At 38.7% G+C, this 25,196-nt stretch overlaps 1 long non-coding RNA gene across 2 annotated transcripts; it reads right to left on the bottom strand.

Moving 5' to 3' along the window:
* Nucleotides 1–1,568: 1,568 nt before the first annotated feature.
* Nucleotides 1,569–25,051, bottom strand: LOC309615859. 2 transcript variants are annotated; one of them, XR_014237108.1, is made up of 3 exons: nucleotides 24,694–25,051; nucleotides 24,508–24,590; nucleotides 1,569–16,874 (listed from the first exon to the last, which is right to left on the bottom strand). It is a non-coding gene; the product is annotated as an uncharacterized lncRNA (long non-coding RNA). The 2 variants fall into 2 exon arrangements; XR_014237109.1 differs by lacking the exon at nucleotides 1,569–16,874 and adding an exon at nucleotides 21,156–21,246 and having other exon boundaries at nucleotides 24,694–24,814.
* Nucleotides 25,052–25,196: the final 145 nt, after the last annotated feature.

The following is a 25,196-nucleotide window of genomic DNA, read 5'->3' on the forward strand; positions in this document are numbered from 1 at the left end:
TAAGCATAAAGCATGCTACCTTTTGGTTAGAAAGGGGGTTATATTCTAAGGATGAAAAAACTGCAAAAAAATCTTAAATGTTATTCAACAATTTAATTGTTGGTAGTAGTATTGATAATGCAATTTGAATCTAATAATGTATATTATAGAATAAAACAAGTAAATGTTAATATTATTAAGAACCAAGATTTTCAGTATAAGAGAAAGGGGATACAATATTAAATTCTAAGGTAAAGAAAAAATGCAATGTTCATTTTGAATTGGAAATATTAACATTAATTCAGTTTTTTTAAAAAAAAATGTATTTTCCAGCTCTGTCTTTTTTTTTTTTTTTAATTTTATTTATTTATTTATGGCTGTGTTGGGTCTTCGTTTCTGTGCGAGGGCTTTCTCCAGTTGCGGCAAGCGGGGGCCACTCTTCATTGCAGTGCACGGGCCTCTCACTATCGCCGCCTCTCTTGTTGTAGAGCACAGGCTCCAGACGCGCAGGCTCAGTAATTGTGGCTCTCGGGTCTAGCTGCTCCGCGGCATGTGGGATCCTCCCAGACCAGGGCTCGAACCCGTGTCCCCTGCATTAGCAGGCAGACTCTCAACCACTGCGCCACCAGGGAAGCCCCGAGCTCTGTCTTTTGAAAGCACCTGCAAGCAATAACCTGTAGTAGATTCTATGAATGCCCTGTCCCACACATCCTCTTACACCTGCTCTAAGTTCACCTGAAGTGAATAGTTCTAGTACACACTTATCAACTCAAGCTCCTGATGAAAGTGCTGGGATTTAAAAATCTAGGGATAATTTTAGAACAGTGAGGAATGAGAGTTGGTGGGTAAATAACCCAGCATTTCTGTCCCTGGGTGGGACAGTTCTGGGGCACATTCTAGGTCGTTCCTCAGAGGGTTCTCAGCAGGATTGAGCCCCATTTGCTCACAGTAGTAATTTGTTCTTTATTGGCTTTTTTCCCTTCCCCGATTCATTTCCCCACTTCCTGATTTGTATTTCTGAGGATCATCTTCCAAAGAAACTACCTGACCTCAAACCCTTGTCTCAGGGTCTGCTTTCAGGGGAATCCAAATGAAGAAAAACCCTGATAGTAATCAGTACAGCCGTATTGTGATCACTAATTATTATTTTTCACTAAAACTAGCCACAGTCCCTTAAAGAAATAGCTTATGAAAGGTATGAGGCAGGTAGAGTACAAGGTGAACCAAGGATATCTTATCATGCCAGAAAACAAGGAAGCTCTCAAAGACTAATGGAGACATATCATAAACACAAGGAGCCAGTTTGAAGGAATTCTCATTGACCAACTTTGGGATTATCTGAGAATCAAAAAGAATAATGACTGTGAAACAACAAGGTCCTACTGTATAGCATAGGGAACTTATTCAATATCCTGTAATAAACCATAAAAGAATATATATATGTATATATATATAATAAACCATAAAAGAATATATATATGTATAACTGAATCACTTTGCTGTACAGCAGAAATTAACACAACATTGTAAATCAACTATACTTCAGTAATATATATATATGTGCATATATATATATATATATATTTTTTTTTTTTTTTTTTGCTGCACCACTCAGACATGTAGGATCTTAGTTCCCCGACCAGGGATCTAACCCATGAGCCCCTGCAGTAGAAGCATGGAGTCTTAACCACTGGACCACCAGGGAAGTCCCAATAAAATAAATTTTTAAAAAAGAATAATGACTGATTTTTAAATATTTGAGTAAATAAAATTAAAAAGTCCATAGTGACTCTGAGAGAGAGACAGAAAAAGAGAGAGAGCTAATTGAAAATAAGCTTTTATATACAATATTCTGAAAACTGGCAACTAAATGAAATTAAGCATTTACCCTGCCTTTTTAGGAGGAGCTATGTTTAATCCCCAGTGGAAGAGGGGGAGCCTTTCTTTACAGGGAATGTCAATAATAAATGTAAAAAGATAATATTGATAGGATTAAGAAATTGCCATTTTTCTACTCCTCGTAGAATAATTGGTTAAGGCATGGAAAAAGAAATCAATGGATGCTGAAATCACTGAGTGAAAGGCTTTTGGGGAACAAGATATTTACACTGTGCCAAAGTATCACCCACAAGTTATCTTGTTGCTAATTGCACAGAGAAAAATGAATCTTGACAATTTAGAGATCTGGGAGTCATTAACTTAACCAAGCCTGATTAATGGAATAAACTAGCATGATGAGCCTCATGATGTGATACAGTATGAAGTGCACAGCAAAACCTATGAAATATTCTTGCCTAAATGTTTAATTGAATTTAAGCAAATTTTCAGCCCTAACTTTCAGTTACAGGAAATATAGGAAATATAAGAGCAAGATAGGGAATTCCCTGGTGGTCCAGTGGTTAGAACTCTGTGCTTTCACTGCCCAGGGCGCAGGTTCAATCCCTGGTCAAGGAACTAAGATCCCGCAAGCCACACAAGGTGGCCAAAACAAACAAACAAACAAACAAGATAAATTACACCAGTAAGACACAAATAGACAACCCAGAACATAGGACATTTATGAGGTAACTAATGAGTCTGTTCAAAGAATTGATGTCATGAGAGAGAAAAAAAAGGGTAGAAGAATTTTTCTAGATAGGAATACACTAAAGAGGCATAACCAAGTCCAATGCATGAACTTTGATGCAATATTGGTTTGGTAAAACAAACACAGCTATAAGAGACATATTGAGTGTCTAGTCTGGGCATCAGTGTAATAATGCTGGTCTCATAGACTGAGTTAGGAAGAATTTTCTTGAAGACTTTGTGTACTGTTTGTGAATTAGTATTATTTCTTCTTTAAATGTTTGGTAGAATTTATAAGTTAAGCCATTTGGGACTGGAGTTTCTTTTGTGGAAAAGGTTTTTAACTAAAAGTTGAGTTTCTTTAATAGATACACAACTATTCAGGTTTATTTTTTATTTTTTTTATTTTTGGCAGTGCCGAGCAGCATGCAGGATCTTAGTTCCATGACCAGGGGTCCAATCTGTGGCCCCTGTAGTGGAAGTCTGGAGTCTTAAACACTGGACCACCATGGAAGTCCCGTTATGTTTCTTTTTGAGTGAGGTTTGGTAGTTTATGTGTTTCAGAGAATTTATACATTTCATCTAAGTTGTCAAAAATTTTGCATAAAGTTGTTCATACTATCTCCATACAGTATTATGATTATAATGTCTATAAGAACTGTAATGATGTCTTCTCTCTCATTCCTGATATTGGTAATTTATACCTTATTTTTTCCTGATCACTTTGCCTAAAGTCGTATCAATTTTATTGATCTTAAATAATCGGTTCTAGTTTCATCAGTTTTCTATAGTTTATCTGTTTTTATTTCATTGATTTATGCTCTTTTTTAAGATTTATTTATTATTATTTTTAAATTTTATTATTTATTTTTGGCTGCGTCAGGTCTTAGTTGCAGCACGTGGGATCTTCATTGAGGCATGTGGGATCTTTCACTGCGGTGCACGGGCTCTTCATTTCAGCACGCGGGCTTCTCTCTAGTTGTGGTGTGCGGGTTTGCTCTTCTCTACTTGTGGCGCGCAGGCTCCAGGGTGTGTGGGCTCTGTAGTTTGCGGCTCACAGGCTCTCTAGTTGAGGCATGTGAGCTTAGTAGTTGTGGCACACGGGCTTAGTTGCCCTGCAGCATGTGGGATCTTATTTCCCTGACCAGGGATCAAACCCACGTCCCCTGCATTGTAAGACAGATTCTTTACCACTGGACCACCCAGGAAGTCCCACATGCTCTTATTTTACTTATTTCCTCTTTTCTGCTTACTTTGGGTTTCATTTGTGTTTTTTTTTCTACTTTCTTAAGGTGGAAGCCTGGGTCATCGAGAGCTTTTCTCTTTCTAATACACACATTTATGCTACAAACTTCCCCATATGGACTGCTTTACCTGTATCTCACACATATTGATATCATGTTGATATGTTGTGTTTTCATTTTCATTAAGTCCAAATTGTTTTCTAATTTCCCTTTTGAGTTCTTTTTTTTTTGTAGATTTATTTATTGATTGATTTTTGGCTGCATTGGGTCTTTGTTGCTGCGTGCACGAGCCGGGGGCTGCTCTTGGTTGCGGTGCGCGGGGTTCTCATTGCAGTGGCTTCTCTTGTTGCGGAGCATGGGCTCTCGGTGCATGGGCTTCAGTAGTTGTGGCAGGTGGGCTCAGTAGTTGTGGCAGGTGGGCTCAGTAGTTGTGGCTCGCGGGCTCTGGAGCACAGGCTCAGTAGTTGTGGCACACGGGCTTAGTTGCTCCGTGGCATGTGGGATCTTCCCGGACCAGGGCTCGAACCCGTGTCCCCTGCATTGGTAGGCAGATTCTTAACCACTGCGCCACCAGGGAAGTCCCCTTTTGAGTTCTTTGGACAATGTGTTACTTAGAAGTGTGTTAATTAACAAATAGAGAATTTTCTAGATTCCTTCTATTGATTTCTAATTTAATTTTATTTATGGTCAGAGAACATATTTCATATGATAAGAACCATTTTACATTTATTGAGACTTGTTTTAAAGTCCAGAATATAGTCTACTTTGGTAAATATTCTATGTGCACTTGAAAACAATATCTATTCTGCTGATCTATATTCTGTTGAGTTTAGAGTTCTATAAATGTCAATTAGGTCAAATGAGTTGACAGTGTTGTTCAAGGTTTCTGCAGGATACACATGCCATCAAGGTCAGAGACAATGAGAACTGGCACAGGTTTCAAGGCATTCTTGTGATCTCCAGCTTGTGCTTGTGGCCATTATTTCTCCAGCCTTTTTTCTCTCCGTGTTTCCTTTTGGCTATTTTCTATCGCTACGTCTTCAGGTCAACTGATTTGCAATATCTGCTGTTAATCTCATCTAATGTATTTTTTTTCCATTTCATTCTTTTTTTGCCTCTAGAAGTTTATTGGGACTTTTTTATATCTTCCGTGTTTCTCTTTAACATGCTCAGGCTTCCTTCTACTTTTTTGAACATATAAAATGTAGTTATAATAATTTTAATGTCCTTGTCTATTAATTCTATCATTTGTGTCATTTCTGGATCTGTTGCTTACTGATTGATTTTTCTCCTCATTATAGGTTATATTCTTTGCTTCTTTACATGACTGGTAATTTTTGGTTGGATGCCTTAACTTTGTCAATTATTGGGTGCTGGATATTTTTTGCATTCCTATAAATATTATTGAGCTTTTTTCCAAGAAATAGTTTGATCCTTTCAAGGCTTGCTTTTAAGCTTTGTTACTTGGGACCAGAGCAACTTTTAGTCTAGGGCTAATTTTGCCACACAAGTGAAGCAATACTCTTCTGGGTACACTACCTGATGATGTATTCTGGCTTTAGAGGACATGAAACGTTTCTAGGCTAAGTGAGGCCAGAATTTTTCCACCTACTTTCCCCAGACTTGGATAGTTTTCTTATGCACATGTACTGATCAGTACCCAGATGAAGACATGAGGAGAACCTTCTGAAGATCTCCAAATTGCTTACCCTTTTCAGCTCATTCTTCTTTGTGCTGCTCTCTCCTCTCTGGTACTTTACCCTGAAAATTCTGTCCAAATTGGCCTCCTCAAATTCTCAACTTTGTCTCCTCAACTCAGGGAGAATGCTGAACTCTGGGTTCTGCCTCCTTGAACTGTGGCAGAGAATGCACTCCATGAAGTAAGTTGGGGCAATTATAGAAATCACCACATTTGTTTCCTTCCTCTCAAGGATAACTCTCCTGTTCTGCCTGTTTTCTAACATCTGAAAGTTGTTTCAAATATTTTCTTCAGATTTTTAGATTTTTTTTTATGCCAGAGGGTAAATTATGGTTGGAAGCAGAAGTCTACGAGGAGATACTTTGAGACTATGTAAATGTCCTGTTCTCCAACATCTTTTTATATGCTTATTCCGTTGATTATTCTTATTTATATCATTTATTGCTAAGATGGTTGGAAAATAATGATTTCCTGTCTACTATTCCTTCTTCGTTGATAAGTTGGCCTGTGTGAATGAAAAATGTTGCCCGCCCTGTCAGTCAACAAAGGATGTTGCAGCCATCACAGCAGCCACCCCCGAAGGTGAGCCCTGTGGGAACTCAGGATGGAGGTAAACAGGCTCCCTGCTGCCCAGCCCTCAGCCACCGCAGCCACCCCAGGGGTGCACCCTGAGTGGACTCAGGATGGGCAAGAACAGGATATTAGCTCTAGATAGCTAAGGTGACTATCAGGGGAATGATTTCAGTGAGTCCAGACTCTTGCATCTTCCCATACATAGAAAAGTGCTAAATTCATTTACTTGAGATATCTGGTTTTCTTTAATTAACAGTGATCTTTGATGTTTTCACTACCTGGTCGTTGCTGAAAAAACTCCTATATATCCTGGCTCCTCCCTTACCTCTTGGGAGCAGTCCCTCAGAGCTATCTGAGAGGCTGCCTCCCAGGGTTGAGGTCCTTAGAAAGTCCACCAAGTAAAACATAATTCTCAACTTTTAGGTTGTGCATTTTTTTTCAGTCGACACATGTTACCATGAAAAATAGCTTTCCCTTTTCCCTCTTTCACTTGTGTATTTAGGTATTTAGTTACTGTGGTGGACAGACTCTGAGGTGGGCTCCATGATCCTTGCCTCTTATATGATCCCTTCCCTTTGAATGTGCGTGTAGACCTGTAACTTGCTACTAACCAACAGAATACGGCAAAGGTTATCTGTACGTGATTGCATTACCTAAGACTGTAACTGTCTTACTTGGAGAGTATCTTTCCTTTGTTGACTTGAAAGAAACAAGCTGCCATGTTGTGAGCTGCCATATGGAGAGGAACACGTGGCAAAGAGCTGAGGTGGCCTCCTGTTGACAGCCAGCCAGAAACAGAGGCCCTCAGTCTAGCAGCCTGCAAGGAACTGAACGCTGCCAACAACCACACGAGCTTGGAAGTGAGTCCCTATCCAGTCAAGCCTCAGATGAGATGGCGGCCCTGGTAAGCAAGCTAATTATAACTTTGTGAGACCCTGAAACAGAGGATCCAACTAAACCATGTCCTGGTTCCTGATTCTCTGGGACTATGAGATAATAAATGTGTGTTGCTTTAAGTTACTAAATTCGTGACACTATTGTTACATAGCAGCAGATAGCGAATACAGTCACTTAGTTATTCACATCTTTTAGTGTCAGGACTGAAAGGACTCATGGATCCTTTTCCTAATTAACTTTTTAAACTAGAATATACATTAAAATCAAGTATATAAATGAATTACACTTAGAACTAGATCTTCAAATTACTGTTGCACAAGATAATCAGTCAAGATTTTTAGGAAGAATTAAGCCTACTCTCTTTCATTGCTCTCTATAGAAAGAAATTAAAGAGTTTTTTATACCATTCATAATGAAGTGAAAACTTTAAAAAAAAATTGTCATATTCATATCACCTTTTAATTTTATAGTTTGTGCTATACATAATTGACACAAAAATAAATATACCTATATTTGGAATGCACTTAAAATATCTTACTGATGGAGTATATAATCAAACAGTTTGGAATATACTGTCTTCTGTGTATATCTTTTTTGCCCTATTATCAAAGATACCTTTTTTTTTAACCCAAAATCCTTCAGGTTTTTTACTCTGTTTAGTACAGTAGTTCTCATCCCTAGCTGCACATTAGAATCACCTGGGACTTTTTAGAACTTAGGAAGCCTGTGCGCTACCCCAAAACAATTTAATCAGCATCTCTGGGGGTTAGGCATAGTATTGTTTTATTTATTTTGTATTATTATTTTTAAAGACCCAAACTCCCCAATGGCTTTTGGGGGAAGGGTTTTTAATTTTTATTTTTTATTTTATTTATTTATTAAATTTATTTATTTTTTGGCTGCATTGGGTCTTCGTTGCTGCGAGCGGGCTTTCTCTAGTTGTGGTGAGCGGGGGTTACTCTGTTGTGGTGTGTGGGCTTCTCATTGCAGTGGCTTCTCTTGTCGCAGAGCACAGGCTCTAGAGCGCAGGCTCAGTAGTTGTGGCGCGCGAGCTTAGTTGCTCCACGGCATGTGAGATCTTCCCGGACCAGGAATCGAACCCATGTTCCCTGCATTGGCAGACGGATTCTTTACCACTGCGCCACCAGGGAAGTCCCAGGCATGGTATCATTTTAAAAACTCCTCAGGTTATTCTAATGAGCAGCCAAGGTTGAGAACTGCTGCCTTTGAGATAAGCAACTGTCTTTGAAAAGTACTTTGTGAAAAAAGACCCAGTTGGAAAAACATCCTGTTTGAGGTGTGATTCTCTGGCTAAACCCAACTCCCTGGAAGCCCTGAAACTGACCCCTAGAGGAAATGTAATCCAGATCACAAAATGTTCAGCCAGCATTCATCTCTTCTCTTAACCAAAATAAATCCATGAGTATTAGATAAAGGTCAAAACCAATGCATGTTTTAGATGGAGAGTAGTCCTCAAGCAAGATTCAAGAAGTTTTAAGTTTTGAGGCAAGTAAGGACACTGGTGGACTGTGAACTTTGAGTTCAGTTCTATTCTCATGTGTAAATAGGCTATTTACCTGTTATTTTATTCTCTATTAATTTGCTTGCCAAATTAGTATATACAATGACTCTGCAGAATAATTGAGCACTTCTGGACTGGGCACCAAAATGAAGTAGTAGGTACTTCCTATAACTTGCTGACACACCTTTTCTTCCATACCCCTCTTCCTGAAGGAACCACTGAGATGTTTTCGATCTCCTCTGCATTTCAAGGTTATGTATTTCTTTGGCTAATATGAGAAATTCCATCTTGTCTCTGTCTCTGGCAATTCTACAATAAATTTTCTGTTGAAACCTAAAAGCAAGCTTTTTTATCAAAACACTTTTCTTCCCTACTCCTCATTTCCAGCTCAAATTTTTACTTCTCAGGAGAAATGAAAAAGAGAAAAACAAACAATAGTGAGCTTCTGGTTAATAAATTCAGGCTATGTGAAATAGATTGCTTTATTGGAAAGTCTCCATTCTCTAGTCTTTAACATAACCATGTGAGGAGAACAGTGATATTATCCAAACCATGTACTAACAACTCAGGATCTTTTTTAAAAATGAGGTATGTTCTAACAGTAGTAGTTAGTTCCCTCTGATACCAAGATTGTGGTGTCTAAATACCATTTCTCATTAAAAAGGATCTAGAGGGAATTCCCTGGTGGTCCAGTGGTTAGGACTCTACTCTTTCACTACTGAGGGCGTGGGTTAGATCCCTGGTCAGGGAACTAAGATCCCGCAAGCTGTGCAGCATGGCCAAAATAAATAAATAAATAAAAATAAAGGATCTAGAGGTCCTTGGATAAGTGGCTGATTCCCAGGCCTGGGACAAGAAATGTCAAGATGAGCCTGAAATATCTTGTTGTGCCCCAAAGCAAGAAAGTTATCAAAGACTACTGGTGGTACATCAAAATGATACAGGAGCCAACTAGAAAGGGATTCCCACTAGCCAAAAATAGGATAATTTGAGTATTGAAAAGAAGAATGACTTCAATGAGTTGAACCAAATCAAATATATAATCTATGATTTCATAATGATACTAAAATGTACTGTGAAATAAAAGTCATATTTCTATGGCATGACAAGAGAAATTTAAACAAAAAAATCTCTGCACTTCGGCCTCCTCTCTCCCTACACTGTGCATTGTGTACCTGCGTTATGCATCACCAAATCTCCCCCAATGACAGAAAGACTTATTCAACCATAAAAAGCAAAATTCTCCTAGCATAAACAAGACAACTCCTTAAAAGATAGCATTCCTTCTTGATCTTGTAAGGGGTCACATGACCCACCACGATGATGCATAGATCTGGATTATGTAAACTGTCAATAATACATCATTTGCATACAGATGGCCAAAAGGCACATGAAAAGCTCATCATTGCTAATTATTTTCACTTTCTTAACGGTGTCACTTGAAGCACAAAAGTTTTAAATTTTGATGAAGTCCAATTTATCTATTTTTTATTTTGCCACTTCTGCTTTTGGTGTTGTATCTAAGAAACCATTACCTAACCCAAAGTCATGAAAATTTGTGCCTATGTTTTCTTTCTTTCTTTCTTCTTTTTTTGGCTGCACGGCTTGCAGGATCTTAGTTCTGTGACCAGGAATTGAACCTGGGCCCCAGCATTGAAAGCGCTGAGTCCTAACCACTGGACCGCCAAGGAATTCCCTATGTTTTCTTTTAAGATGTTATAGTTTTGGCTCTCATATTTATGCCTTTGGTCCATTTTGAGCTGACTTTTGTATATGGTATGAGGGAGAGGTCCACCTTCATTCTTTTGCATGCAGTAACCAGTTGTCCTGCACCATTTGTTGAAAAGACTCTGCTTTTCCCTTTGAATTGTCCTGGCATCTCTGTTGAAAATCAACTGACCATACAATATACTTCAATTAAAAATAAAATGCATGGACACTGAGAGGATATGCATCAAAATGCTAACGGTGGTGGGACTTCCCTGGTGGTCCAGTGGGTAGGACTCCTCACTCCCAATGCAGGGGGCCCGGGTCCAATCCCTGGTCGGGGAACTAGATCCTGCATGCGTGCTGCAACTAAGAGTCTGCATGCTGCAACTAAAGATCCCACATGCCACAACTAAGACCCCATGCAGCCAAAATAAATAAATAATTTTTTTTAAAAGTGCTTGGTGGTTATCTCTGGGGGGGTGAGGATTATGGGTGATTGTTATCTTTTACTTTATGCTTTTATGTATTTCTAGTTGTCTGCAGTGAACATATATTGCTTGTAAAATTAGAAAGAAAACAATAGGGACTTCCCTGGTGGCACAGTGGTTAAGAATCTTCCTGCCAATGCAGGGGACACGGGTTCGATCCCTGGTCCGGGAAGATCCCACATGCCACGGAGCAATGAAACTCGTGCATCACAATTACCGGGCCTGCGCTCTAGAGCCCGCGAGACACAACTACTGAGCCTGCGTGTTGCAACTACTGAAGCCCGTGTGCCTAGAGCCTGTGCTCTGCAACAAGAGAGGCCACCGCAATGAGAAGCCCACGCACCACAACGAAGAGTAGCCCCTGCTCACCACAACTAGAGAAAGCCTGCGCATGGCAGCGAAGACCCAACGCAGCCAAAAAAAATAATTGTCATTAAAAAATGAAAAAAAAAAGAAAGAAAATCAATTGACCATAGACATGAGGGTTTATTATTGAACTCTCAATTCTATTCATTTATCTATATGTCTATCCTCATGCCAGCTCCACACTGTCTTAGTTACTGTAGCTTTGTAGCAGGTTTTGAAATTGGTAAACCTAAGTCCTCCAACATTGTTTTCTTTTTAAAAATTGGTTTGGCTATTCTGGGTCCCCTGAATTCCATATGAATTTTAGGATCAACTTGTCAGTTTCTACAAAGAAACCAGCTGGGTTTTTTTTTGGAGAGATTTCATTGAATCTGAGATCAATTTGGGGAGCATTGCTATCTTAACAGATTGGTTTTTGATCCATGAACACAGATGTCTTTCCATTTATTTGGTTCTCCTTCAATTTCTTTCAACCATGTTTTGTAGTTTCAGTTACATTCATATTTCTTTTGTTAAATTTACTCCTAAGTATTTTATCATTCTTGATGCTATTATAAATGAAATTGTTTTTTTAATTTTGTTCATTTCTAGTGCATGGAAATACAACTGATTTTTGTACATTGATCTTGTATTCAGCAACCTTACCAAATTCAATTATTAGTTCTAATAGTTTTTGTGTATGTGTGTGGATTCTGTAGGATTTTCTATACAAGATCATGTCATCTGCAAATAGAAGCTGTTTACTTCTTCCTTTCCAATTTGGATGCCTTTTATTTCTTTTTCTTTCTTAACTTCCCTGGTTAAACCTCCCACACAATGTCGAATAGAAATGATGAGAGCAGACATCCTTGTCTTATTCCTGATCTTAAGAGGAAAGTATTTAGTCTTTCACTATCAATGCTGTTAGCTGTGGGGGTTTTTATACATGCCCTTTATCAGACAGGTGGAGTTCCCTTCTATTCCTAGTTTATTGTGTGTTTTTATCATGAAAAGGTACCTTATGTTTTAAATGGATCATTTTACTTGCTCTGTAGAGAATGGATTGGAATTGAACAAGATCTAAAAGACGGAGACTGGTTAGGATGCTATTGTGATAATCCAGGTGAGAGATGATGATGGCTTGCAGTTTTCCAGGCAAGAAATGATGAAAGAGGGTGGGATAACCCAGTGGTAATCAGAATATAACAAGAGATATTGAGAGAATAGGATTGACAGAACCTCGTGACAATTGAATGTGATACTGGGCACAGCAGATAATGTTGCAGATCTTCTTTACTAGGCTGGTACAACCATCCCCCAACTGCTGTGGCTGTTGGCTGATAATGGCTCACATCTGCACTTCTCTTTTTGTTTTTTTTAAATTTATTTTTGGCTACATTGGGTCTTTGTTGCTGCGTGCGGGCTTTCTCTAGTTGCGGCGAGCGGGAGCTACTCTTCATTGCGGTGCGCTAGCTTCTCATTGCGGTGGCTTCTCCTGTTGCAGAGCACAGACTCTAGGGTGCACGGTCTTCAGTAGTTGCAGCACACAGGCTCAGTAGTTGTGTCAGGTGGGCTCTAGAGCGCAGGCTCAGTAGTTGTGGTGCATGGGCTTAGTTGCTCTGTGGCATGTGGGATCTTCCTGGACCAGGGTTCGAACCCGTGTCCCCTGCATTGGCAGGCGGATTCTTAACCACTGCACCACCAGGGAAGTCCACATCTGCACTTCTCTTGACAATTGACATTAGCTGCCTCATCCAGAGATGTCTGGAAGGTTAAATGACTTTCATCCCTGTGGAAGCCAATGACTAACTGGTGTGAGAGTATAAAGCCTGTTCACCATACCGAAAGGGATTATATATTACTAAGATTCTGATCCTTGAACTGCCCAGTGGGAGTGAAAAGCTGCCTCTTTGGCATGATGAATTCAGTTATTAATGGAAACCATATATTAAGCTGTTGAGATCCACTATGATAACTGGTCCCAGAAGTTTACCAAGCAATTTGTTGAAGGACTTTGGAGATAATGAAAATACTTGTGGTTAGAAAATAAAGAAAAACAAGACTTCAAAAGTTATGTCAGGGACTTCCCTGGTGGCACAGTGGTTAAGAATCTGCTTGCCAATGCAGGGGACACAGGTTCAATCCCTGGTCCAGGAAGATCCCACATGCTGTGGAGCAACTAAGCCCACGCACCACAACTACTGAGTCTGTGTGCTGCAACTACTGAAGCCCGCACACCTAGAGCCCATGCTCTGCAACAAGAGAAGCCACTGCAAAGAGAGGCCCGCGCACCGCAATGAAGAGTAGCCCCAATCGCCTCAACTAGAGAAAGCCCGCGCACAGCAACGAAGACCCAACACAGCCAATAAATAAACAAATAAAATTAAAAGAAAAAAAATTAAAAAAAAAAAAGTTATGTCAGTTTATGGGGTGTTGGAAATAGTTAATATCTTGATTGTGGCAGGTACATGACTTTATACTTGTGACGGACACATGAGTGTGCCTCGCACACTTTCAACAACAGGGAACATAATTGACCAAAGCCCTAGCTGCTGGGCCCAGAAATCCATCACCGTATTTGAACCAATGCTACATTTCAATGGGCTATTCTCAGACAACTGGTCACAGCAAGGGTACTAAGGCAGGTCTATTGTGGAAAGGTCCTTAGAAGGTCAACTTTAGCTCAAAGACTCCCAAAGGCCTTGCTTACTGATCTTTCCTTAGATTTCCTAGCATTCAAGGACACTCCCAACCTCTTTTCCTTCTCTTTTCACTCAGGATCAGGCTTGCATTGTGATCAGAGAGCTCTCCCACCCTTGCCTGGCTCCCTTCTCATTACTATTACAAGCACTGTCCTAAAAAAAAACAAAAACTCCTTGGACTTCCCTGGTGGTCCAGTGGTTAAGATTCTGCACTTCCAACACAGGGGGCATGGGTTTGATCCCTGACTGGGGAAGTTCCACATGCTGCACACTGCAGCAAAAAAAACAAAAAAAAACAAAAAATCTTGTATGTTTAATCTCACATTGGCATCTGCTTTAAGGATAACCTGGACTAGTACATTTGTGAAAACTTAGAACTATACAGTCAAAAAGAGTGAATTTTATTGTATATAAATTATACCTCAATAAACTTGACTTTTTAAAAAAGTGTTGTTAGTTTTAAACATTTATCAAGAGTAGGTGAGTTATGCCTGTTTCTTCTCCACTCCACTTCAAGCATCTGTTTCCAAGATCTCATCCTGGCTCAGGTCACCGCCTAGAACTGCTGAAATTACACACCTCACAATGACCACATCCACCTAGCCTTGCAATTTGCTTGCTCAGTTACTCCCCAAATCTGTATGTCCTGGTCTCTCAGGGCTAGTTGGAGACAAAAATGACATAATGACTAAAGTTTACAACCAATGAGAAAAGAAAAGGTGAGAGATCTGGACATAGGGGAGAAGAGTACCTAGGCTAGACAGAGAAACTGGCCTTATAGTCCCCTCCACTAACTGCCAGCAATCAGATCTCTGGGCACACTTAGTTCTTTAAGGACTCAAAAGACTGATGTCAAACAACTTGACTGGGGTTTTATATACAGAAATGTGTGAGAGCCATTTGTCATTCAAAAAACAAAACAAAACAAATAACAACAAAACTAAACACAATAGAATAATTATTTCACTCAGAAGAAAAGCCAAAGGTCTTCTACTGGCATACAGAGCACTACATGATACTGCTCCTAGCTACCCATCTGCCTTCATATCCTATGAGCCTCTTCCCCCTTGCTAAGTTCCTCTAGTAACAATGGCTTCCTTGTTCCTTAAACATTATAAGCATATTCTCACCATAGGACCTTTGTGTTTACTTTTCTATCTGCCTAGAATTCTCCTCTACATGGTCTCTCTCTCCATGCAGGCCTCTGATCAAATGTTATCTTCTTAGAAGGCTGTCCCTGATCACATTGTCTTGAACAGCACTCCCTTCCTCAATATGTCACTCTCTATTCTCTTATCCTTCTTTATTCTTCTTCATAACACTTATCATCCCCTGACATATCATATTTATTCATTTATTTGTTTATTTTCTGCCTCCCCAACTAGCATGTAATCCCACAAAAGCAAGAACTTTGTTTTGTTCAGTGCTATATCGCCATGACCTGAAGTGCCAGGCACATTGTGGACTCTCATTAAGTACTAGTTGAATAAATGAGTAAGTGAAGCTTGCTATCATGACTCCTTTCTCTTCCTTCCTCAGTTCAGTAAAAATAGAAAATTACCAAGAGGAGAATCTTTGCAAATGGTAGACCTAGGACTTAAACTGGGGGCCTCGAGTATGTTGCCATGCTACAATGAACAAGTTTCTTGTGGCTTCTGAGAAGGACTCTTCTAGTCCATTCAACCACTATCTTATTAAAATTCTCAAGGTCCTTGACCGATTTTCTTTTCATGGTACCTACATAGCAAAACCTTAACCCTAGATCAATTCAAATGGTTGATTTTCTGCATCCAGAAAGGTTGTGGAGCACTGCTGAAGAAAAATCATTCAGCTGGGTAGATTGATGCCACTCTAAATTCATGGTCACTCATTTCAACCAACAAAGACATGTAAGAAAAGTAAGAGCTAATGTTTCTTCCTGAAAATGGCATAAACACTTTACATGCATTAACTCATTTCATACTTATAACACCACCATAAGCAGATAGATATTCATTCCATTTTACTAATGAAGAAACTGAAACATAGAGAAGTTAAGTAACTAGCCAAAAGTCACACAGCTAGTAAGAGTCAGAGTCTAAGTTTTCAACTCAGACATTCTGATTTCAGAGCCTGAGCTTTTAAGCACTACTGCCAGGAAATTTAATAATGTTTCAGTAGTCAGTTCTACCTCTTTTCTATCTATAACCAACAGGGCTACTTTGTTACCTAACTCCCAGGGGTACCATTCATGCTTACATTATAAGCGATATTTAGACAGAAATTTTTAGCCTTAAACCTATATTTTAAAATAAGAAAGACTGAAAAGTCAGGAACTAAGCAACTGAAAAACTTAAACTGATAAAGAGGAAAAGAATAAATTCAGTGAAAGCTAAAATAAGGAAATAATAAACATAAAAACAGAAAATAATGAGGTAGGAAACAAAGATAAAGTGGAGAGGATCAACAAAGCCAAAAGTCAGTTCTTTGAAAAGAATAATAAGATTGAGAAACATGTAGCAGGATTTATCAAGAAAAAAAGATGTCATAAATAAATATTAAAAATAAAAAAGGAGCCATGACTATAGATAATAGCAGAGATTAAAATTTGAGAATATTGTTAACAACGTTATTGTTTCATTGTCTGTGAATGAATTTGAAATTTTAATTAAATAGAACAAATTTATAGAAAAATATAAATTAGCAAAATTGCTCAAGAATAAAGTGAAAATGTGATAGAGATTGAATCAACAGTTAAAAATCTTTGCACAAAGAAAACAACAGATCCATATATTTTTACAGGCAAGTTCAACAGCTTCTGTCTTACTCAATTCCAATCTTACTCAGACTCATGCAGAGAAAAAAAAAAAGAAAAAGGAAAAACACTCCTAAAACCATGTCGGGGGTTAGTTAGTATAATCTTGATACTTAAATCAGAAAAGAGTAGTATAACAAAGGAAAATAAAAGGTTAGGCTCACTCACGAATATTGATGCACATATTCTAAGCAAAGTCTCAGCAGGACTTCTCTGGTGGTCCAATGGTTAAGACTCTGCGCTCCCAATGCAGGGGGCCTGGGTTCGATTCCTGGTCAGGGAACTAGATCCCACATGCATGCCGCAGCTAAGAGTCCACGTGCCACAACAAAGATCCCAGATGCTGCAACTAAGACCTGGCACAGCCAAATAAATAAATGAATATATTTTTAAAAAGTGTTAGCAAAGCAAATCCAGCAATGTTAAATTAATGATAAACACATGAGGACCAAGTGAAATTTGCATCAGAAATGAAGATTAGTTTAGCATTAAAAAAACCTATTAATGCAATTTAGCACATTAACGGGCTAAAGAAGAAAAATCACATGATCATCTAAACAGATACAGAATTCATAGCACCACTATTTACAATAGCCAAGACATGGGAGCAACCTAAGTGTCCATCAACAGATGAATGGATAAAGAAGATGTAATATATATATGTATATATTTCAATGGAGTATATATATATTCCATTATATGTATATGAAATATTACTCAGCCATAAAAAAGAATGAAATAATGTCATTTGTAGCAACATGGATGGACCTAGAAATTATCATACTTTATATCATAAAGTGAAGTCAGTCAGAGAAAGACAAATATCACATGATATTATTTATATGTGGAATCTAAAAAAAAATGATACAAATGAACTTATTTACAAAAAAGAAACAGACTCATAGACATAGAAAGTAAACTTGTGGTTATCAAAAGGGAAAGGCAGGGGGAGAGATAAATTAGGAGTTTGGAATTAACAAATACACACTACTATATATGAAATAGATAAATAACAAGGACCTACTGTATAGCACAGGGAACTATATTCAATATCTCATAATAACCTATAATGGAAAAGAATCTGAAAAAGAATATATATAGAAAGAATCACTTTGCCGTATACCTGAAACTAACACAACATTGTAAATCAACTATACTTCAGTTTTTAAAAAAAGATACAGAAAAAGTGTTTGCTAAAAGTCAATTCATGAAATACTCAGGAGATGCAATAAATTTAGGGGTTAAAAGCATAACAAATACCATATGTGTTCAGTATTATCATCATCGCTATCAGTTGTAGTAGTACTAACTGTAGTAGTTGTAGATGGATTTGAAGGGAACTACCTGATAAAAATATGCCTACCAAAAAAAACCTACAGCAAACATTATATTTAACAGTAAAATATCATTTAAAATCAGGACCTGTGTAAGGATACTTTATTTATTATTACTCTTTTTTTTGAAATTAAAAAAAATGTTTTTAATTTTTTGGCCACACCGCATGGCATGAGGGATCTTAGTTCCCTGAACAGGGATAGATCCTGAGTCCCCTGCAATGCAAGCATGCACTCTTAACCACTGGACCACCAGGGAAGTCCCTATTATTACTATTTTTGTTTTATTAATAATTTTAAAGTGCTAACAGTTGCCAGATACTAACTGCTTTATATAGTTAAATTAATCCTTACAATGACGATATGAAGTACAATAATTAGGCATAGTTCAACTTGAGAAATCTGAGTTTCAAGAAAAGTTAAATAGATTGCTTAAGGACTGAGTGGCAGGGCTAGATTTTGTACTTAGGCATTTGGCTCCAAAGTCTATGCATTAATTCCTGCCCTACTCTGCATCTGCAGTCAACCTCACACTGGAGATCTTAGCTAGCTGAGTAAGACAAGAAAAATAAACATAAGGTATAAGGTTTGGAAAAAAAGAAACAAACTGTCATATGTGCCGATGATATGATTATTTACACAGAAAAATCCCAAAGCCCCTATGGATAATTTTTTAATTAATAAGTGAATTAAGCAATGTTGTTGCCCATAAAATCAACACACAGAAGTACCCCAATAAACATAAAATGTAATTCTTAAAAAGATATTATTTATAATAGTACAAAGAGAAAGTACTCAGGAATAAATTTAATAAAAGATATATGAGACCCTTATGAATAAAAATATAAAACTTTAAACTTTTCTAAAATTTAATTTTATTAATGGATAAAAGTATTCAATATTACGAAGGTGTTAATTCTCTCCAAATTGTCCTATACGTTTATTGAAATATTAGTAGAACCCCTCCTTCCTCCCTTGTATGTATTTGTGTGTGAAACTTGACAGGTTGGTTCTAAAATCTATGTGGAAGAACCAGGTGTTCCAAGAATAGCCAAGACACCATTGAAGAAGAACAAGACAGGGAAACTTATTCTACCAGATATCAAGACTCATTACAAAAGTATAGTAATTAAAGCAGCAGGGCATGTATGAATAGACCAGTGTAACTGAACAGAGAACTGATTCCAGCCCAAAAGGAAACATAAAATGGGAGAGAGCTAGCATTGAAGATTAGTGAGGAAATATGAAATATTCAGTAAATAACGTCGTGACAATTTGTTATTCATATGGGGAAAAAAATTGGATCCCTATCCCAATCCATACTCAAAAATTAATTCCTAGTGACTTAAAAAAGTAAATGTGAAAAGAGACATTATAACACTTTTAGAAGAAAATATAATATCTTTATAACATTGGGGAGGAGAAGAATTTCTTAGGCAATATACCAAAAGTGCAAAACATAAATAAATAGACTAATACATTGGTAAAATTATAAATTTTTGTTCATTAAAAGAGACAATGGAGAAATGCAAATCAAAACTACAATGAGGTATCACCTCACTCCTGTTAGAATGGGCATCATCAGAAAATCTACAAACAACAAATGCTGGAGAGGGTGTGGTGAAAAGGGAACCCTCTTGCACTGTTGGTGGGAATGTAAATTGATACAGCCACTATGGAGAACAATATGGAGGTTCCTTAAAAAACTAAAAATAGAATTACCATATGACCCAGCAATCCCACTACTGGGCATATACCCAGAGAAAACCGTAATTCAAAAAGACACATGCACCCGAATGTTCATTGCAGCACTATTTACAATAGCCAGGTCATGGAAGCAACCTAAATGCCCATCAACAGAGGAATGGATAAAGAAGATGTGGTACATATATACAATGGAATATTACTCAGCCATAAAAAGGAACGAAATTGAGTCATTTGTTGAGACGTGGATGGATCTAGAGACTGTCATACAGAGTGAAGTAAGTCAGAAAGAGAAAAACAAATATCGTATATTAATGCATGTATGCGGAACCTAGAAAAATGGTACAGATGAGCCAGTTTGCAGGGCAGAAGTTGAGACACAGATGTAGAGAATGGACATATGGACACCAAGGGGGGAAAACTGCGGTGGGGTGGGGATGGTGGTGTGCTGAATTGGGCGATTGGGATTGACATGTATACACTGATGTGTATAAAACTGATGCCTAATAAGAACCTGCAGTATAAAAAAACAAACAAAACAACTAATACTAAACTTTCATTGGGTTATTTGTATGGAAATATGTTAATATAAATGTTTCAGACATTACATGAAATTTCTAAAAATCTTATATTTGTATTTGTATGGAAATATGTATGGAAATATGTTAATATAAATGTTTCAGACATTACATGAAATTTCTAAAAATCATATTTGTATTTGTATGGAAATATGTATGGAAATATGTTAATATAAATGTTTCAGACATTACATGAAATTACTAAAAATCTTATATTTGTACTTGTATGGAAATATGTATGGAAATATGTTAATATAAATGTTTCAGACATTACATGAAATTTCTAAAAATCTTATATGTTCTGGTATAATGTTATAAGTAATAATCCTAGTTATTACTTTAAAATGTATATCTCAGAAATAACTAATTTTCTTGTCAACTGCATTATTATGAACTGTCATCAAATCTTTAACCGTGGTCATTTTTAAGTCTTTTGTCATTTACAGACAGTTCTGGGTGTACTCTGATGATTTTGCAAATATGTTCCTATAAAAGGGTTTCATCTTCAAGAAATACATGGAAAAGACTCTGACAAGTACAGGTTTCTGGTAACGGACTGTACTGCTGAACTGAATGAATAAGCATTTTCAGAACTCTAATGAAAAACTGATGAACTCATAAAAGTGCTAACAAAAGATCAAGACGAAAAAAAAAATTAATTACATGGGACTGAGTGAACTGATGAGGATGAGTATAATTTTTGTGACTTTCTGTCTGAATTAAAAAAAAAAAAAAAAAATTCCACAAGGACTCAGAGGCAAAGAATATACAAATCAATTTTCACTGCAAAGTAAAGGAGCTGTTACAGTGGAGGATTACTGGACTGAATGTCAATACTATGACATAGTATGAGTGTGTTTCATGTTTGGTAATTGCAATCATTGTTGCTTTTGTTGTGGTCATCCATGTACAATGCTTGGTGTCAGTCGATTTATCTCTTGTAAAAATAAAATACAGTGTGTGTGTGAAAAAAAAAAAAATAAAAAATAAAGTATAGTCACAAAAAAAAAAAAAAAAAAAAAGAGACAATGAAGGAAATTCCCTGGTGGTACAGTGGTTAGGACTCCGTGCTTCCATTGCAGGGGGCACAGGTTCGATCCCTGGTCAGGGAACTAAGATCCCGCAAGCCGCACGGTGTGGCCAAAAAAAAAAAAAGAGAGAGAGATAATGAATAAAAAATTGGCAACACATATAATCATAAAACATCCTAAATATCAATAAGAAACTAAAAATTCAATGGAAAACTGGGCGAAACACATGTATAGCCATTTTACACAAAAGGAAACTTAACTGGCCTATGTATTAGTTTGCTTTGACTGCCATAACAAAATTCCACAGACTGGGTCACTTAAATCAGTGGTCTCTAACCTTTTTGGCACCAGGAACTGGTTTCGTGGAAGACAATTTTTCCACGGGGGTGGGAGGGGAGATGGTTCAGGCGGTAATGCGAGCGATGGGGAACGGCAGATGAAGCTTTGCTCACTCAGCACCCACCTCCTGCTGTGCAGCCGGGTTCCTAACAGGCTGTGGACCAGTACCGCTCCGCAGACCGGGGTTGCGGACCCCTGGCTTAAACAACAGAAATTTATTTCTCACAGTTCTGGAAACTGGAAAATCCAAGATCAAGTTGCCAGCCAGGTAGGTTTCATTCTGCGGCTTCTCTCTCTCGGCTTGGTGGTAGGCAGCCATCATCTCCCTGTGTGCTCTTATGACTGCTTCTTTATGCGAATGGGGGCTAGTTGGCCACCTTTTCACTAGATACTCAGGTGGTCTTCTATCATGCATGTGTGGGTGGAGTGAGGGACAGCAAGCATGCTCTGGTGTCTCTTCTTATAAGGGCACTAATCCCATCATGAGGGCCCCATCCTCATGACCTCATCTAATCCTAATTAACTCCCTCAAGCCCCATCTCTAAATATCATCACATTGGGAGTTAGGGCTTCAACATACAAATTGTGGGGGGACAAAATTCAGTCCATAGCAGCTTATAAACATCTTTTTACTGCCTGATTTCATTAATAATCAGGGAATGTAAGTTATAATAAAAATAAAATACTATTTTACACTCATCAGATCATACAAAATTGAAACATCTGATGATACTAGATGTTGGCAAGGATGTGAAGCCAGGCAACTCTCATTTGCTGCTGGTGGAAATGTAAACTGGAAAAATGAGTTTGGAAAATAAGTATTTTCTAGTGAAATTGAAGAGGCACATATCCTATGTTCCAGCAATTCTGCTCCTAGGTATATGCTCTAAAGCACCAGTTTTCAAATTGCTAGGTGCAATACAATAGTAAATTGTGAAATTAATTTTAGTGGTGCTGAGGTATAATTTTCTGAAAGGTAAACTGACGATTTTCACAGAAATATAAAATAAACACGTCAAAATGTTATTTATCTCGTTAATTAATGAGTGAGCCAGTAAAACGTTACAGGAATGTTGTACGAATTTGCTAAGAAACAAGAATATTGAAATGAATTCCCTAACAGAGGCAAAGTGGTTTAATACCCTATAGGTCAATAAAATGTAATGTTGGGGGGTATCTTTTCTTCAACGTGGACAAGAATTATTCTAAATATTACCAGTTTTCTTGTAAAAGATCTTAGTCGGGCTTCCCTGGTGGCGCAGTGGTTGAGAGTCGGCCTGCCAATGCAGGGGACACGGGTTCGAGCCCTGGTTTGGGAAGATCCCACATGCCGTGGAGCAACTAGGCCCGTGAGCCACAATTACTGAGCCTGCGCATCTGGAGCCTGTGCTCCGGAACAAGAGAGGCCGCGACAGTGAGAGGCCCGCGCACCGCGATGAAGAGTGGCCCCCACTTGCCGCAACTAGAGAAAAGCCCTCACACAGAAACGGACCCAACACAGCCATAAATAAAAATAAATAAATAAATAAAAATTGTTAAAAAAAAAAAAAAAGATCTTAGTCAACAGAAAGACATCCCTATGCATTCAAATCCTTCCAGTGTCTGCTAGACAATGCCCAGGCTTACACTGAAAAGTAATTTCTTTTGCTCATTTCCAAGTCTTTGACAATTTTTCCTTACAACAGTTCCCTTTCAGCATTTTTTTGGTAATGAAATCAAAAAGAAGCAATAGAAATTTAGTGCATTGCTGGTAGCAAATAAGTGTTGGGGCCCACGGTAGGTTGCCCCAAAATGTACCTCAATGGCATATTGATTTTTTTTTATATAAATTTATTTTATTTATTTATTTTTGGCCACGTTGGGTCTTCGTTGCTGTAGGTGGGCTTTCTCTAGTTGAGGTGAGCTGGGGCTACTCTTCGCTGCAGTGCGTGGGCTTCTCATCGCAGTGGCTTCTCTTGCTGTGGAGCACCTGCTCTAGGCGCACAGGCTTCAGTAGTTTTGGCACGCAGGCTCAGTAGTTGTGGCTCACGGGCTCTAGAACACAGGCTCAGTAGTTGTGGCGCACGGGCTTCGTTGCTCAACAGCATGTGGGATCTTCCCGGACCAGGGCTCGAACCCCTGTCCCCTGCATTGGCAGGCGGATTCTTAACCACTGCACCACCAGGGAAGTCCCAATTTTCTTGCATTAAAGTAACTTAAGAGATGGCCAACTCAAGAGAGACACTCTAACCCTCCTTTCTATCTCCCTGAAAGCAGGAAATAAATCTCTCACGTGAAAGGTGCACTCCCTGCTTTTGGAGGTAGAAGGACACTCTTATCTCCAGAGATAGGGAATTCAGGCCAACAAGCCTGTATAAACAAACCTTGTTACTTCCTCCCATTTACTACCCCAAGCCCAAACTCTGTTTAGATTTTTCGCTAATTGAACTCCCAAAACCTAGTTTCTTTGTCCTGTCAATTCTTCATAAATTGTTTCTCTGTTTAAAAATATAAAAGCTGTCTGCTTTGACCACTTCTTAAGCCCCTTTCTATGAGTCTTCCTTGTGAACAACTAAATTTTCCTTTTTTTCCTGTTAAACTATCTTGTGTCAATTTTATTATTAGTCCAGCCACAAGAAATCAAGATGAGTAGAGGGGGAAATTTCCCCCTCCCCAACAAGAGTTTTGTGAAATTTTTGTTTCAGATGTGTATATCTATCTATGTGGTAGGTATGTGGTAACCGGTTTGATGTAGAATGTTTTTGTTCACTGTGAGCTGGGGTCCGAAAGTTTGAAAGCCATTTTTAAATGTGCCATATTATGAGGTTCAACAGTTTAAATAACTGGACGTTTTGAGTTGTCCCTTCACTCAAAGTAGACATCCACTCATAGCGCGGGGCTCAGTCAGGCAGAGACTCAAAACGATCTGAGTGAATGGTAAGGAATAGAGAAGCGCCCAGCCCCGCGTGAGGGGTGCGGTGATGTGGGGGTGTTTGTGTGTGTGTCTGTGTGTGCGTTACTCACCATCTTTGTTTTGAAAAAATCCCATAGTTCTCCTCCTCAGGGACCCACATGCAAATGAGAAGTATGCTGCTTTGTAAACCGACCTAGGAAAATGATTTGTTGTAAACTTAAATAACAGTGTTATAGAATTTGTAAGAAAGATTCTTACAAGTTAATACACACAAAAAAGAGGAAAATATATTGTACCTAGCAGAAAAAGACGTGACATATACACCTGCAATTCCTTTCACTGCAGAAATGACTTTGTCCAGATCTTGGGTGTGGGTAACATTGAATTCTACTCTGTGTTTTCCCTCCGTGGGGCATTCAGGAGCTTTGGAAGGATGGATGGGCCTGGAGGTGGAAACTGCAAGCCCTTTAGCCAGCCAGTTGTTGACTTCCTGGGGAGCAGCGTCATAGGCTGTGTGAGGAGAGCAGATCCCGACTCTTTCATTAGCACTGAGGCTCGCTGGCTGCCTGAGACGCCCCAAGAATCGAGAGAGGGTAGGCGGCGTGGAAAGGGCAAGCCGGCCAGCCCCAGAAGGCGGGAGCTTAAGCTGGCCAAAGGCCATTGCCCGCCGGGAGTCAAGCACGAGCCCAGCGCCACAGCAGCGCCGCACCAAGAGCCGCCGCTCCCCGTGAGCGAAAGAGCAGTGCGCACGCGCAGACCCGCCCAGCCAGCGGAGTGGAGAGGCCCCCTCAGCCGGCCG

This window comes from Balaenoptera borealis (genome assembly GCF_965194805.1).
Source record: "Balaenoptera borealis genome assembly, chromosome: 1".
Taxonomy (NCBI): Eukaryota; Metazoa; Chordata; class Mammalia; order Artiodactyla; family Balaenopteridae; genus Balaenoptera; species Balaenoptera borealis.